This window comes from Chlorocebus sabaeus, chromosome 5 (assembly GCF_047675955.1).
Source record: "Chlorocebus sabaeus isolate Y175 chromosome 5, mChlSab1.0.hap1, whole genome shotgun sequence".
NCBI lineage: Eukaryota > Metazoa > Chordata > Mammalia > Primates > Cercopithecidae > Chlorocebus > Chlorocebus sabaeus.
This window is the reverse complement of record NC_132908.1, coordinates 45,583,511-45,600,674: the sequence shown is the minus strand read 5'-3', so window position 1 is coordinate 45,600,674 and position 17,164 is coordinate 45,583,511. Positions and strand designations below refer to the sequence as shown.

The window sequence follows — 17,164 nt, the reverse complement described above, 5'->3', positions numbered from 1 at the left end:
TCAATGTGCTGATGAAAAATATATATACTCTACAGCTGTTGTGTGAAATGTTCTATAAATGTCTGTTATGTCCATTTGGTCTATGGTGCAGTTTAAATCTGATGTTTCTTTGTTGATTTTCAGTCTAAATGCTCTGTCCAATGCTGATAGAGTCATATTGACATCCCCAACTACTATATGTATTGTGGCCTATCTCTCCCTTTAGATCTAATGGCATTTGCTTTATTTACCTGAGTGTTCCAATATTGGGTACGTATATATTTCTAATTGTTATATTCTCTTGCTAAATTGATCCCTATTATTTTATAATGTCATTCATATTTTTACAGAACATGAAGTCTGTTTTTTCAGATATTATAAGTACAGCTACTTCTCCTCACTTTTGGATACTGTTTTGTATAAAATATCTTTTTCTATACCTTCACTTTTATCTACATGTGTGTGTTTACAGGTGAGATGAGTTTCTTGTAGGCAGCATATAATTAGATCCTTTCCTTTTTATCCATTCAGCAGGTCTATATCTTTTAAATGGGGGAATTTACCAAACTATTTTTTGTTCTTAAGTTCTATAATTTCATTACAATGTGTATTTATTATAGTTTCCCTACTCATGACTGTATGTACTTCTTCAATTATGTCTTTGATTAATTCTGAAAATTGGACCATTATTCTTGAATATTGCCTCTTTCTCATTACCTATTCTCTTCTTCTGAAATTCCCATTACACTTCCTAATTCTATCGTTCACATCTCTTAACTTTTTTTCATATTACTACATCTTAACCTCTCTATGATGCACTCAATTTTCTCAGCTGTATTCAAATCACTCTTTATTGAGCTTTTTATTTCAAATAATATTTTTTTCTAGAAGTTCTATGTGGATCTTCAAGCCTGCCTATTATCTTATCATAGTGTCTTTTTTATGTAAATTATTCCTGCTTTTATATCTTTAATCATTTTAATTCCTCCTACTTTAAAGTTTATTATGAATTTCTCTGTTAACCTACATTCCTGGTATTTTAATTTTTTAATATTTATTTATCAGTCAAACATTATATAGCACTTACTATGTCCCAGGTACTTACAAATATTAATTATTTAATATTATTCTGTCTGTTGGCTCTCTAATGTTGTTTTGTTTTTTGTGTTTTGTAATTTTCGGTTGTGGGTTCATCTTCAGTTGTGCTTTATCTATGGAGCTCCTGTGGTAGGGGAGTAATGGAAATGTTCTTCCACAAGAATTGCATGTTTTCTTTTGCCAGGAATCCAAGGAGTAACATTCACTTAAGAATAATTTGTATATTAATTCTGCAGTTTTGGTTTCATGGAGAACAGGGAAAGAATATATTTGAATTCTAATATTCCATAAAGCACAGAATAAAGTTGTAATTCTCAAGAATAATAATTAGTATTATTTGCCCAGAGCCAAAACAAAGAAACACTTCCTTTTTTCTTCATGTTAACAGTTGTAATTTTTTTCTCTAGCACCCTCTCTATAGGTCAGCCCTTCAAAGCATCCTGGCTCATGTAGAGTTTTCAGTTCCAACTCCCTGCTTCATTTAAACCCAAGACTGCATCTCTTATCCTCTAATTTGACCAAAAACTTAATTACCAGGTATAATAATACACTAAACCACTCATTCCACACTTCTTCCAGGGTAGCCACAGCATGAGCTCGTATGTTTTTCCCTGTGTTCTTCAGTTTTATTCCTTTTTCTGGCACCTGGTGATTTTCCTTTCTTTACTAAAGGATCAACGATGCATTTTGACTTTGTTGCTATAGTTTGGGTAGCATTTCTAAGGATATATAGCTGGAGATTTTTTAGATGACCCTAGTTTGCCATCAGGATGGAATTACAAGTCCTTAGAGGGTTTTTTTAAATATATATATATATATATATACTTTAAGTTCTAGGGTACATGTGCACAACGTGCAGGTTTGTTACATATGTATACATGTGCCATGTTATTGTGCTGCACCCATTAACTCGTCATTTACATTAGGTATATCTCCTAATGCTATCCCTCCCCTTTCCCCCTCCCCACAATAGGCCCCAGTATGTGATGTTCCTCTTCCTGTGTCCAAGTGTTCTCATTGTTCAATTCCTATCTATGAGTGAGAACATGAGGTGTTTGGTTTTGTGTTCTTGCAATAGTTTGCTGAGAATGATGGTTTCCAGCTGCATCCATATCCCTACAAAGGACACGAACTCATCCTTTTTTGTGGCTGCATAGTATTCCACGGTGTATATGTGCCACATTTTCTTAATCCAGTCTGTCACTGATGGACATCTGGGTTGATTCCAAGTCTTTGCTATTGTGAATAGTGCCGCAATAAACATGCATGTGCATGTGTCTTTATAGCAGCATGATTTATAATCCTTTGGGTATATACCCAGTAATGGGATGGCTGGGTCAAATGGTATTTCTAGTTCTAGATCCTTGAGGAATCGCCACACTGTTTTCCACAATGGTTGAACTAGTTTACACTCCCACCAACAGTGTAAAAGTGTTCCTATTTCTCCACATCCTCTCCAGCACCTGTTGTTTCCTGACTTTTTAATGATCACCATTCTGACTGGTGTGAGATGGTATCTCATTGTGGTTTTGATTTGCATTTCTCTGATGGCCAGTGATGATGAGCATTTTTTCATGTGTCTGTTGGCTGTATAAATGTCTTCTTTTGAGAAGTGTCTGTCATGGATAGGAAGAATCAATATCATGAAAATGGCCTTAGAGGGTTTTAAGCAGGGGAAAGACATCATTTGATTTATGCTTTTAAAAATATTTCTGATGAATTCAGAGAGGCTGACTGAAGTGAATTGAGACTACTAAGCTTATGTCTGAAATCAGTGTGAAAAAAAAAGTCATGATTTATTAGAAATGTCAACCAAGACACAGAAAGCAGAGTGACAGCATGCACATCATATGTCCTCTAAGCCTGATTGGTCTCTCATTTTTCACTTGGAGAAACTGAGACACAGAAATTCAGTGACTCACCTATAGTCTCTCAGCTGGGTGGTGTATTCCCAAGGTATGCTTTTTAGTCATTTTATTCCACAGATTCTTCATTTTAATTGCATTATTGAGGTTGTCATGGTTTATAGCCTGGATTCAGATTCTCATTAATTAAACATTTCTAGGCACCATAGACTTTGCTCAGTACTGACAACAGAAAGATTAATAAGAAATGGCCCCTGCCCTTGAGGAGCTCATACTCCAGCAAGCTTTGAATAACTAAAACAGAAAATGAGGGCTATAGCTACTGAATATACATGGTGGTCTGGAAAAAAACAGAGAAGCACTTGCTTGGGGAGGTCAGAAAGGTGAAATTTAATCTATGCAAAATCTATTCTAGTTTGTTTGGTCGTACATCTAGTCCAAGAGTAGAATAAGATAATGTTCTATTTATAACTTTGTATTCATTCATGTCATTCCATAAATATTTACTTAAATATTTGCTGAGTTCTCTCCTCACATCAGGCTCCTCATGGCAAAAGCCAAGGAAGGATGACTAGGGAAAAGGGCTTCTCTTGGGGGCCTACAGGACAAGTTCTCACAAGATTATAGGCACTAGGCAAAGTAAGGCAGATAATAAAAATATATATAAGGATTGGAAATTTTGATTCACAACTACATCAGACTCCCAGAATTCTTGTGCACTTCCTCCTTCCCCTAGTAAAGCCTTATTTGGGGGGAAATACCTGTATCTAACATTTATATCTCAATGTGAATTTAAATTTCAACATATAACTCTCTCAGAGGTCATCACAGTTTACATCTTATAATAAATATGATATTTTTCATATGCTTAAGATGTTTTTATGTTAGAGAAAGTATGTATATATTTTAGGAAGAGTAAAGGCTTTATCATGTCACTGCTCTACCTCCCATTCCTGTACCCAATACTCAGAACATAGTCAATGTATACTTACTGCTTGATGCTTTAGATACCTCCTGGGCCCCACTTTAAAATCCTCTCAATCCCACCTTTATCTCCAGTCACAACTGAAGAAACTGCTTCCACCTAGGTTTTGACTATCTCTATCCTGGTGCGGTCATGGGTCTCACTCTAGGTCTGCACTTAGTACCCCTCATTTCCTGCCCAGAGGTATCTGCAGCTTGGGGGCAACCACTTGAATCTGCTCTGTGCTCAGCATACACTACTTAGAAATGCAACCTAGTCATCCTTGACCAAGGATAAATGGAGCCAACGGATAAATGCTTCCCTCTTTGGTCCTTTGGACAAACAGTTCTCTGGTACTTTCCATAAAGCTCCCCAAAAAGTCCAAGCAGGACTTGTTGTCCATAGTGATAGTGGTAGTCCATATGGTAGTCCACAGTGTAGTCCACATGAACAATTGTCCATAGTAGTACACAACTTAATAATCCACGTTGCATTAGCTTTCCTTCCTTCCCTGATCATTCCCTTACCCTGTACTCTTGCTTCCTAAGATCACAGTCCCAGATAATCTTAAAAGGCAAGCCTTTGTCTAAGGCTCTGATTTCTGGGAAACTCAGGCTAAGACTGTTGGGTTTTTGTTATTTTATTCTGCCCTTAAAAATCCTTCTAATAGGTCAAAAGTTGCAGTTGTATCAGTGACTAATCTAAAAGTTCAGCTGGAGTACCAAAATGTCACTGTCACTTTTTTCAAGATACAGTCACTTAAAATTAGCTGGTCAAAGAATTAGAACTGACCCCAGAGACAAACCAGTACTTGCTCTTCAGAAAAAGTTTAAAGGTTTTTTCAAGCCATTTCCAAGCATAATTTTCCAAGCTTACTGATTGCAGATGTGTCTGGCAGCAAGACTGCCTGTGTCATTCTGCTGTTTATATTTTTTTGTCTTTTATTCTTGTTTTATCTAAGACAGAGAGAAGTCAGCTCAGTGATACCATTTATCATGAAGCCAATGTGAATAAAGCCACCGACATTACTATTAAGAGGGCCATACTTAGTTGGATATCAACCATCACCTCATAGAGGCAGGTCCATGTTAACAGGGCCAGAGAGAAGATATATTGTGGGTTGTGGGTTCTCAGCTACCCACTCCATGGAGGCTCACATCCTGGCTAGGTGATCAGGGCCATTGAGCAGGGTGGAGGTGTGCTGCTTTCACTCACACCTCCTCTACTTAATCAAAGAACCAACTCCTTGCATGTCACTGGTACCCGAACTCTAGCTAACACATCTAAGGAGGATTCACCATGTCACATCCAGCCTTTTCAAAATACGGTTAGGCTTGTAGACTTCAGTTTGGTTGGCATTCTTCCAGAATCTTTGGAATCAAGAGTCAAGTTCTTATGCAATTCTTCTGTGAAAGGCCACACAAAGTAGTAAAAGATGAGCGTCCAAAACGTCTGCATTCCTGGGCTGGCTTGCCTGGGGTCAACTGGGCACCACCATCACTTTCTTCTAAGGCTGGAAGGTACATTTTCCAGAATCTCTTTTGCTGTATGGTTTCAGGTAAGTGTTTGCCAATGAATGGAATAGATGTGACTTGTGAATATCTTACATTCATAGCCCACAGAGTTCTGACCTATATAGCAACATCTGGCTCAGACTTCTTGGGCCAGGCACAGTGGCTCATGCCTGTAATCCCAGCAATTTAGGAGGCCAATGCCGGTGAATCACTTGAGCCCAGGAGTTTGAGACTGGCCTGGGCAACACAGTAAAATGCTCCCTCCATTTTCTAAAAATAAACATAACCTAATATACACTGAGAGGGATGGAGGGCATTAAATGATTGCCACCATCTGGGGTTACTCAGAAATATTCCTTTCTCCCTGGCCACCCACCATGGCTTGTTTCTTTTACTCAGTAGGTTTCTTAATTTGTGGGGGCTGCTACCAGAGCTCTTGACCTCTTACTAGTTTAGGAGTCTCCCTATTGTGTCCCAGGGCTTTTAACATCAGTCCCAAGGCCCTATTCACCACTTCCTCTGGGAAACCTCCAGATCTTCATAGCAAGGGTTTCTGTTGGTTTGCCTACCTAGTCCAGAATTTCTGAAGTGTAAATGCAGATTAGAACACAATTTGTAAGACACAATCCTGTCCTTCAGGGATTTCAGCCCTAGATAAATGTTTGAGGTGATGGCTAGCCCAATTACCCCGATTTGATCATCACACATTGTATGTAGGTATCAAAATATTACGGGTACCCTCCAAATTGCTACAACTATTATTAATCAATTTAAAAAGAAAAATAAAAAAGAATGTTAACCCATAAAAAGTTTAACAGTAAAGCAATAGACGTCACCAGCAGGGTGGGATTCGTTGTCAGAATCATTGTAAAAGGTGTCCAGAGTTTTGACAGCCTAGAGGAAGGAGGATGACACTGGGCTGGGGTAACCGTGTTGGTCTCTGGGATAAGGAAGAAAAGCTGCTTCAGGGCCTCTCTTCAGTGGTTTCTACTTTGGGCTGGTCCCATAGAGATTCCTCAGTAAGAATTTTCTGTAGGCACCAAATGTCTCCAGTGGAAATGTGCTCCTTGGAAAATTCAGTAGGTCAGTGGTTGTATGTTTTAGAACTTGCATTCATCTGCCAGTAACAGTGGCTTGTACAGCCTGGTGAGGTGGACAGTCAAGGGTGAAGTCATCAGAGATCCAGGCTCCTGTCAACCCTCTTCTGCACAGTCCTTTGTACAAGGTGTTCCTTCTCAAAGTTATCTCATGGTCTAGGGTGACTGCTAGAGATCTAGACATCATGTCTGTGTCGACGTGAGGGAAGAAGCAAAAAGAAAATGAGCCTAGTACTTCTAGTTCAGGAGTAGAATAAGAAAATGGCCCCAAAAGGCACATGCTATCCATACATTTACTTCTCAAGGGGTTTTCTTTCGAGTCCCACCTAACAGCATCTGTTTATATCTCACTGGCCACCTCTAGCTGCAAGGGAGGTGGGAAATGTAGTGTAGCCAGGCACATTGTCATCTGAAATAAAACCAAAGTTTTGTTACTAAGAAACAAGGAAGAAATGCGTATTTGACAGGCAGTCAGGAGTCTCTGTCACAGTGGTTAAGAGTGTGGGCTCCGGAAGCAAACCTGGGCTCAGGACCTGACTCTGCCACTGAGTAGCTGAGTGACTTTGGGCAAATCACTTAACCTTCCAGAGCCCAGCTGACCCATCTGTAAGACAGGAAGAGAAGCAGAGCTGTCTCATGGGGTCACAGTAAGGATTAAATGAGATGAGCACTTAGGGTGACCCACACAGCATTAGGCTCATACTTAATGCCAGTGATCTCAATTCGTTTCACCATCTGGACTCAGCAGGTAACCTTCAATAGCTTTACTTTTCTCCTGGGACTGCCTTCACTAACACTCTGCTGAATCTCCCTTTACCATCCCTTATTGACGTCACCAGCTAATCTCACCACTTCCTTGTCAATCCAGTCTGGCTCAGTCCAATTCAGTCCAGTTCAAAACTTTAACCCATACCCTATGTAAGGCTCCTCCCTGCAATAGGCTGTCAGTGCCCCTTCTCCCCAGCATTCATGGTTCTAGGACATGCCATGAGCACCCAGGGTCTGAGGACTTACCTTCACATATGAGGTATACCAGATGTGGGAATAGGTGGCAGCTGTAGGAGTAACCCTCAGTGACAGAGGGTGGTTGGAGGATAAATATTCAGTTTTCTTGGCCCTTGGGTAGACAACTCTCAGGTGAATTGAGCTACATGACCCATGGCAGTAACCTGCTAAACATGGCACCTTTCCTTGGCTTCCTTCCCTGACTGACTGGATTCCCACATCCCTATCCACACTTCCTTGGATTGCCCCTCAGATAAACTCCTCACACTGGAATCCTTGACCTGTGCTGGCCTCCACAGGAACCCAGCCTGAGGTACCTGCCTGTCCTCTTGCTCAGGCCTAACCAGGGCTGGAAGACAGAACAGTCCACTCTCCTTTCTCCCCACATTCCTCTTCTGGGCTCTAGCTTCTCTCGTAGACAAATAGGGGAAGAGATGCAGAGTCTTTTCTCCTAACTGAAGCTGCTATAAGTCCTCTTTTCCCCCTCAAACCTCTCCATAGGCATCTGAATATTGTCATTCTTTAGGGTTTCATGGGGAGAAAACATGGATAATGCCCTCCGGCTGACCTCTCTAAACCCACTCTCAGATTCCTACCCCTGAGCTCCCACTCTACAGTCTCCGGCTGGCAAGGCCCCTTAGCTGACAGGTGGTCTCCTTGGCTAAGTCCTGCTGTCAAGACCCAAGCCCACCTACATTCTGCAGCATCTCTGGGCCCATAGGAAGCATATGCTTGTCACACCGAACGGAGCAAAGTGCCTATACCATGACCACCTTCTCTACCTCCCTGCTAGAGCCAACTTTTCCCACTTGCCTCCCACCTCCAGAGTTCTCTAGACAGAAGCTGGCTGCAGTCTCTCCATTGCTGTATATTCCCAAGCACCTGAGAATACTGGCTGGGCGATCCAAGGATTCTTTCATTGGCAACTCCAGAAGGGACCACAGGTTTTATCAAATCAGCAAGTGTCCTGCCAGGGAGTGAGATGCCTGCCTCCCTTTTTTTATACAGAGTTTTCCTATGCCCTCTTGCAAGTACCAAGAGGGGAAGCCCACTATCAAAACGACACATCACCCTCACTAGACTGATGACTCATGGCTCCTACAGATTTCTTTGCATGGGGAAGGAGGGCAGGGTGGTGAGAGCAGCAGCAGCATTTCTGTCACCTCTTAGTTGATCCTGGGGAATAAGTCTGGTGGCTCCTTTGCTGCTGTCTTTAGGCTGTGGAAGTTCTTAGTGCCTATTTTCCTGAGTGTGAAGCTTTAGCTAGAGTTCTGAGATAACAGGATAATGTCTCACAACTCTAGCTGTTGTGATGATTGTTATTGTTTCTTTCACAGCCATACTGAACATATTTAGTTAAGGTGGTCCCCTTCCAGGCAGTCCTCCTAGCTTTTGCCCTTGTAGAAACATGGTCATTTCCTTCTTACCTTGGTGGCTCTACACTCTAATTCCTGACATTCCCCAGAGTCTCGCTCAGCTTCCAATCCTGAGATGCCCAACCCTGGACGGCATTCGAAATTTTCTGTAGCTTTTAGAGTCAGTCTGTCCAGAGATGGAGTGTGTGTGTGTGTTTGTGTGTGTGTGTACACATATTTATGTATGTAGATAATCTCTAGAATCTGTAATGGGAAGGAAACTAGGTGATTGAGGGATGGGATGTAAGATTCACATTAATAATAATAGATTATTATGTGATAGCCACCATGGCTATTACAACTTACTATGAACCAAGCCCTATTCTAGGCACTTTATATACAATAATTTATTTCATTATTATAACCATTCTATGTGGTAGATGTTATCATTATGCTTATTTTACAGACTAGAAAGCTTTGTTTTCATTTTTACCTTAGGCTTGTCTTATCTATTTAAGTAAATAATGAGATGATGAACGAATGGATAGGTGGATGGATAGACGGATGAGCAGACAGATTTAAGCTTCTCCAGGTGAACATAATTCACACCCCCAGTTGAAACCCTCTGCCCTGATGTTACCATCACCACTTCAACAAGTGCCAAGGCTCTCCAGAAGACTCATGAGGAAGGAACAGGAGGTACGAGAACCCCTTGGTGGTAAATTCTTCCCGTGTGTGATTAAAGCTGAACTCCAAGAAACTCAGATGCTAATGAGGCCTGGACCAGCTGCTAGAATTAGCACATTACTGCCTCTATCTCAATAAATCACTATCTCCCTGACAAGTGGTTCAGGGATGCTATCTGAGTCACAATGCCTGAAGAGGAGATGGGGCCACCAAACAGGGCTTGAAGGTTTCAGATGAGCTCATGTAGGTTTTAATGGGCCATGGGAGTCAAGTAGGAGAAGGCCCCGGCTTCAGCTGTAACTTGGTTTCCTAACAGGAATGAGAAGAGACAACACTTCTGCATCAAGGTGACTTCACTCAGTTGCAGCTGAAAACAAATGAGATCATGTCGGTAATTGCGTTTGAGTTCTTCAAAGCAAGTGAAAAGCCCTCCGTTCACTGTGAATCCCAAGCCTGCAGGTGCATGCAAACTTTCCCCCTCCCATCTAGCCTTCCTTCCAGAGCCACCCCCAGAACCAAACGCATGAAGTCAGCAGATCTCTCTTCTCGCCTGGAAATAACCATTACTCACCTGAGTTAATGGGTAGAGTGAGGCTTCCTTTACTTCAGGGGCCACTTGGAATAGCTATGCGACCTCCAGCAGATGCATTGATATTTCTGGGACTGTTTGTCCATGTCTCTCTCTTCATCTGTCAGCCCCACATTCCTCTGCTTTGATCTAGTTCTGAGCAAGCTCTTTCATTGAGGTGGTAAATGACTGCCTGAAGTACCAGGTCTCCATCCTAACCCCTACTCCTGAAACATCCCCATAGGGGGAAAACCCTTCTCCCTTGCTGACTATTTTCATAAAAGTCCTTAGATGGCTTCTCATGGACTGGCTTAGGTCATGCCTCCTAACCTGCACCTATCCACAAATAGAATGAAAATATCTAATTAGAACAATAAGCCAATCGTAGAGTCAATCCTAGAGCCCAGGAAGCAGGGTCTGCCCCAGCTAAATCACAAGAGCCAAAGAGGGTGGGAGATGAGTCCCTTAAGGAAATGCAGTGTGGATGCTGGGAAGATCCCAGAAACAGATGTCCAATTCAGACTCGTCCGACTCTGGTTGTGTAGGCTCAAAGTAAGAAACAATTTATCTAATAAAAAGACCAGGGCAGGCTGACCCCAGGGGCTGTCATGAATGATGTGTAAAATCATAAAATGGCAGAGCTAAAAGAAACCTCAGTAATCTTACTGGTGGGGAAGCTGATCCCCAGGGAGCCCCCACAGTGAGTAGTGACAGAGCCGGGTCAGATTGCCAGCCAGGCCCCTGACTCCAGGCCTACAGGCCAGTGCTGGCACAGCCCGAAGGCAGAGGTGTGTGCCCTGCCCCCTGAACTCCCTGAGTGCATTTTTTAAAATTCTCTTAAAAATGTAAGAGTCAATATTCTATCATGCTATAGTTTTGCAAAACACTGTCATTGGGAGAAACTGGATAAAGGGCATATGAGATCACTCTATTATTTCTTACAAATGCATGTGGATCTACAATTATCTCAATATAATGTCAATTTTAAAACTATGAAAGGATTTTCAAAATGACATAGATGGGTATATCCAGTCAAGACAGTACTGTGATTGACTCACAAACCACTCTCACTCAAGCTTCACTTGAAAACAAAATACACATCTCGCTAGAGAAGACCAGAAGTGAACCAGTTGGATGATGGACACCCTAAAAACCCTAATGTGGTGCAGAATGGTGACTCACACCTGTAATCCCAGCACTCTGGGGGGCTGAGGCAGGTGGATTGCTTAAGGTCATGAGTTCAAGACCAGCCTCGTCAACATGGTGAAACTCCATACCTACTAAAAATTTTAAAAAGATAATAATTAGCTGGGCATGGTGGCATGTGCCTGTAATCCCAATTACTCAGCAGGCTGAGGCAGGAGAATAGCTTGAACCCAGGAGGCAGAGGTTGCAGTGAGCCGAAATTGCACCACTGCACTCCAGCCTGGGTGACAGAGTGAGAGTCTGTCTCTAAAGAAATAAATAAATAAATGTCCTAATATGATCACTATGCAATCTATGCATGTAACAAAATTGCACATGTATGCCATGCATTTGTACAAATAAAAAAACTGAATAATTTTTTTAAAAAAGTGTTTCAGAAGCAGCTATAAGTGATAGGATGAAGATGTTTTTAGAGCCATGGGTCTATTGTACTCTGATTCTGGGTATGGAAGGTGACAGAGGTGTCCAGGAATGCAATCGCCACATAAAAACAAAAGAGTTTCGAACCAGCTCACAACATGAAACGGGGGCTGCATCAGACCCACTCATCCATTGTAGGTCACAATTCTACAATCGTAAGGGCTGGTACAGATAATAAAATGCGAACAGAGTAGCTGCAAAAACAAAGGCAACCTGCAGCAATCCCTTCAAAACAGGATATGCGATAACCAGGCAGGACAAGAGTTCAAAGCAGCTGGTTCTGAACTGTCCAACCTAGAGAAATGAACACAGAGAAGAGAAAATGCACACACTCACAATCCACTTTCCTTCCCTCTCCTTCTCCACTATGTCCTGAGCCCTGGTTTCTGCTCTTCACCAAGTCAACAAAATTCATCCCAGACAGCCAGCTTTTGGTTAAAGACAATGTAAGATTGTTTTCTCACTGCCTCTTCCTCTGAGAGATCCATTAGAAAAAGGTGTGTTAAAAGGTCCTTGGCATTTTCAAATGGCGATTTTTCTCTAGAAGTTAATTGCCACAACCCTTTTGCCTCTGTGTGCTCAAAAGACCCAGAATATCCATATGAAGGGAAGAGCTTGAGGAACCACCCTCCAGAGCCTCCTGGCCCCAGTGCCTCCTTAGATATTTCCATCTCTAAGGATTTGCTCCATTTGCATCGTGTGTCCCAAGTTCATTTGGCCATAAGGCATCCCTCTAAAGAACCAGGGCAAAAGTTTTTGCCTTCATCTGAAAAAATGAGCAAGCACAAGAACAGAGAGGACAAGAACTGTCCCTGAGATCACACAGCCAGCCAGAGCCCACGTCAAGATTAGACTCCAGAGTCCTTTTCCCAAGACGCTTTCCCCTATTCCTCAAGGCCTCCTTTTGACATTTCAAACATAGAATATTAGAGAGAAAGCTAAAACCCACTTCCCTCAAATTCTAGCTAAAGTGAAGAAAACCTCAACCTGTCAGCATGACATAATTAGAGGATACTTTGGTTTCCCACTACTTAGCACAGCTCCAAGACTCAGATAAAAAGTATGTTTAAAACAAAAGTTTCATGGACTATGAATTAGAAGTGACCTTGGGCATATTATCTAACTCCTTCATTTCTCGGATAGGAAAACTGAGGTACACCAGGGAGAATTGATTTGTTTTAGCCTGTAGCAGTGCCTAGGGCTCACGACTGTAGTACCCAGCATTTACTGAGCCCTCACCCCATGCCAGGCACTAAGCTAGGCAGTCAACATCATCACCTGATTTAATCTTCACAACAGCCTTGTGCAGTGAGCACTTTTAATTTCATCCCCATCTTACAGATGAGGACAGAGAAGCTGGGAGACATCAGGTAACTTACCAAAGTCCACACAGCTGGTGAGTGGCTGCATCTAGAGTTGAGGCCCGATTGGGCTAACTTCCAAGGCCACTCTCAGGATTACATCATGCTATCCTTACCCTTACCTGGCAATCAAATAGCTCCAGAAAGTGTATGGGATGAGACAGATTTCCCAGTGGCAATGCCCTGGCTCTACCACTTCCCACCCAGATAATATTTACCTACTTAATCACTCTGAAATGCAGTTTCTTCATCTGTGAAATGGGCATTATAATAGCATTTACTTTGCAGAGTTATTATAAAGACTGAGAGAACCTATACAGATCATCTAGCCCAGTTCTTGGCCATAGTAGGTACTATGTTGTTTGTTTTCTTGTTTCCTGATTTAAAAAAAAAAAAAAAAAGTGTGTGTGTGTGTGTGTGTGTATACATAGATATATCCTGCATATAGTAACCTTTCTCCAAGATGACCCCCAATAATCCCTACCCCCGATGTTCACATCCTTGTGTATTCCCGTTCCAACCTGTACTAGAGTCTGTGTTACCCACAGAACACAGCAGAAGTGAAGTATTTTATTTCCACGATCAGGTTATAAAAGACTGTGGCTTTGTCTTGATTGTTCTTTCGACTTATCTTTTGATCACTTGGGGATGCTTGCAGCCATGTTGTGAATGACTCTATGGAGAGAACCATATGGCATGGAACTGAGGCCTCTGGCTGAAACCCTGCAAGGAACTGACTGACACCCTCCAACAATCACAACCATGGGCTTTGGAAGGATCCTCCAACCCCAGTCAAGCCTTCAGATAACTGCAGCTCTTGCTAACAGCTTGACCAAAGCCACTCCTGAATTCCTGACCCTCAGAAACTGTGGGAAATAATAACTATTTGTTGTTTGCAGCAGCTGAGCTTTGGAGTTACTTGCTATACTGAAACAGACAACTAACATAGCTTCACTTTATTTAGTGGAAATGGGACAGAGTGGAGGGTTATGATGGTAGATCTTTTGGAGTATTGGGTTGAGCCTCAAGTTGCAGTCCTGGCCACATTTCTCTAACCTGATTCAGATTTGCCCCACTTAACCTTCCATCTACATCTTCTGCTTGGCCTGCTTCACTGGATTTCTGCATTTAGAAGCTGCTTTTAATTGTCTTTAAACAGAATCTCGTTCCAAGCCATCAAGCAACAAAAACAAAGGTGTTTGCTGTGGGGGAAAATAAAAGCGTTCTTTTCATTTACATGTCAGCTGAGGAGAACAACATGAAAGCATTTTGCAAGCTTTCTTGAATTTGGGCTTGTATTTTGATTTTCTTTCAGTGCAAATCAGCATCCAAGCTCAAACCTTGGGGTGGCAGAAAAATTTAATTAGAATGTAGGGTGTTTTACATTAATTTGTTTCTTCCTGCTATTTTCTTAAGGTTGACAGGATCACCCAACTGCTTAAAATATAATTGAGTAGGGAAGTGAGAAGAAAAAAAAAATACCTAGTCTGAAAACTTAATTCCAAACCAGAACCCTGAGGGTAGCTGCTGACACTGACTTTGAACAGGGAGGTCTTTGTAGGCCAAAACTGGTTTGTGTGTTAGAAGATTATATCATCAGCTTCCATCCTGTGGTAGCCATGAAGGATATTTGCAAATATCATGGGTTTTCTCCTTCTGGGTACAGAGTAGGATTACAATTGCAGTTCTCTCTCCCCTTAAAGTTAGACAAGGCCATGTAACTTTCTCTAGCCAAAAAGATGTAAGCAGAGATGGTATGTGTCACTTTAAGACCCAGTGCACACCATTTCTTTTCCTCTGCCACAGAGATCATGAAAGCATCTGTTGAGATGAAACCACCTGACCTCTGAAGACAAGAGCATTGCAGCTATCCCACACTAACCATATAAGAGGAGCAATAAATACATTTTTGTTAAAGTTAAAATAAGCCCATGAGATGTTGGGGATGAGATATTTGTTACACAGCATAATCCAGCTTATTTGACTGATACAAAGATTTACAAACTAAGTCCACAACTTGTTCTAGCTTTACTCATTCAGTGAACATTTGCCAAGGCCCAACTCTATACAAAACGTCTTGCTAGATCCTAGAGGCAGCACCTAGAACAATATCAGGCCCCAGTATTTGTGCCAAAAAAAAACATTGGCTATATCAATAATCATATTAATTACTATTATCAGCATAATGCTTGGCATATAGTAAGTGCCCAATAAATGCTCTGTCTAATTCTTCCAAAGGCCCTAAAACAAAATACTATCACAATATTCATCCTTACATATAAGAAAAATAGAGGCCTATCATGGTGGCTCATGCCTGTAATCCCAGCACTTTGGGAGGCTGAGGTGGGTGGATCACTTGAGGTCAGAAGTTCAAGACCAGCCTGACTAACATGGTGAAATCCCATCTCTACTAAAAATACAAAAATTAGCCAGGCGTAGTGGTGTGTGCCTGTAATCCCAGCTACTCAAGGGACTGAGGCAGGAGAATCTCTTGAACCAGGGAGATGGAGGTTGCAGTGAGCCGAGAAGTTGCCGCTGCACTCCAGCCTGGGCAACAAAGCGAGATTCTGTCTCAAAAAAAAAAGAAAAGTAAAAGAAGGAGAGAAAGAGGAAAGAAAGAAAGAAAGAAAGAAAGAAAGAAAGAAAGAAAGAAAGAAAGAAAGAAAGAAAGAAAGAAGGAAAGAAAGAGAAAGAAAGAAAGAAAAGAAAAGAAAGAAAGAAAGAAAGGAAGAAAGAAAGAAAGAAAGAAAGAAAGAAAGAAAGAAAGAAAGAAAGAAAGAAAGAAAGAAAGAAAGAAAGAAAGAAAAGAAAAGAAAGAGAGAGAGAGAAGGAAGGAAGGAAGGAAGGAAGGAAGGAAGGAAGGAAGGAAGGAAGGAAGGAAGGAAGGAAGGAAGGAAGGAAGGAAGGAAGGAAAAAAGATAGTTTAAAGAGTTTGCCACTCACTGTAAATTACATAATCAGTAAGTTGCACAATCAACCTAAACTATAAATCCATAGTTTGTGCCCTTAACCATTGAGTTACACTGTTTCTAAACAAGTAAATGAATAAATGAGAATAAAGATAAGAGTCTGTCCCTGAAGGTTTTACAATATAGTAGGTGACTGACATGCAGAAACAATTACAATTCAAAATAAATCTGAGCTGGAGGAACTGGGAAGGTGTTACACCCAGGATAACATTTGAGCTGGGTGTCAAAGACGGAGAAGTTCAGACAAGCTAATAGATAAGGAGAAGGACTTCCTAGCTCAGAAGGTGGCATATTCAAGGGCATGATGGGCAGTGCCACACCACCAGGAAATGGGTCACATCACAGGAATGAGAAATCCCTTGTAATTTCTTACACCATGTAACTGGGTCAAGAAAGTCCTCCACTACAATAAAGTCACCACGAGTGACAGGAGAAAGGCAGAAACTTGGCTGGCCACATGCTGTTCAAGGCTAGCATTCATTCTATAAATCTTTATTAAGCCTATTTACCAAGTCTAGCTCTGTGCTGGCCCTGGGGCCATGACTAGTAGGGCATTGCAGGCCTGCGCTACAAGCTTCAAAGGCCAGTCTGCCTCAAATAGAAGCTGTACAAGCCAGCCAAGGCTCAAGAAAAAATCCTAGCCAGATGACTGACCTTTAGGAAGATTTTGAACTAGTGGCCAAATCACTGGAGCAGAAATCCATCCTCTTCTCAGCCAGTCTTTGTCCTGGTGGGCAGCCAATCGTGTCAAGTTGTTTAACTGGACCTCATGGCGTCCAAGGAGGCTGGGTCAGCAGATGCTTTATCTGAAGACATCCTTACTGCCCTTATTTTTCCTGGTCCCTGAGTGCTTTCACCATTATTGCACTAGCGTGAGAAGCTGGAAAAAAATCCTGGTAGCATAACTATATGAGCAGTGGTGTTTAAGGGCTGGCTGAAAAGGCTTCAGAGGCTTGCAAGAGGATCAAGTTTACATGAAGCTTGTGTCTGCTTGGCTCTGCTTCAAAGGCCACAAATTCCTGCAAGAATTAAGGAGAGAGATTTCTCAAAATCCTTTTCACTCAAGGTGTGCCAGG

The 17,164-nt window shown here is 41.7% G+C and overlaps 1 long non-coding RNA gene across 1 annotated transcript in view; it reads right to left on the bottom strand.

The window, feature by feature from the left end:
* Nucleotides 1–17,017: 17,017 nt before the first annotated feature.
* The window catches only part of LOC140711672 (uncharacterized), a 130,602-nt gene continuing 130,455 nt past the window's right edge, over nucleotides 17,018–17,164 (bottom strand). The window contains exon 3 of the long non-coding RNA XR_012092943.1: nucleotides 17,018–17,107. This is a non-coding gene — a long non-coding RNA (uncharacterized lncRNA). The remainder of the gene's footprint in view (nucleotides 17,108–17,164) is intronic.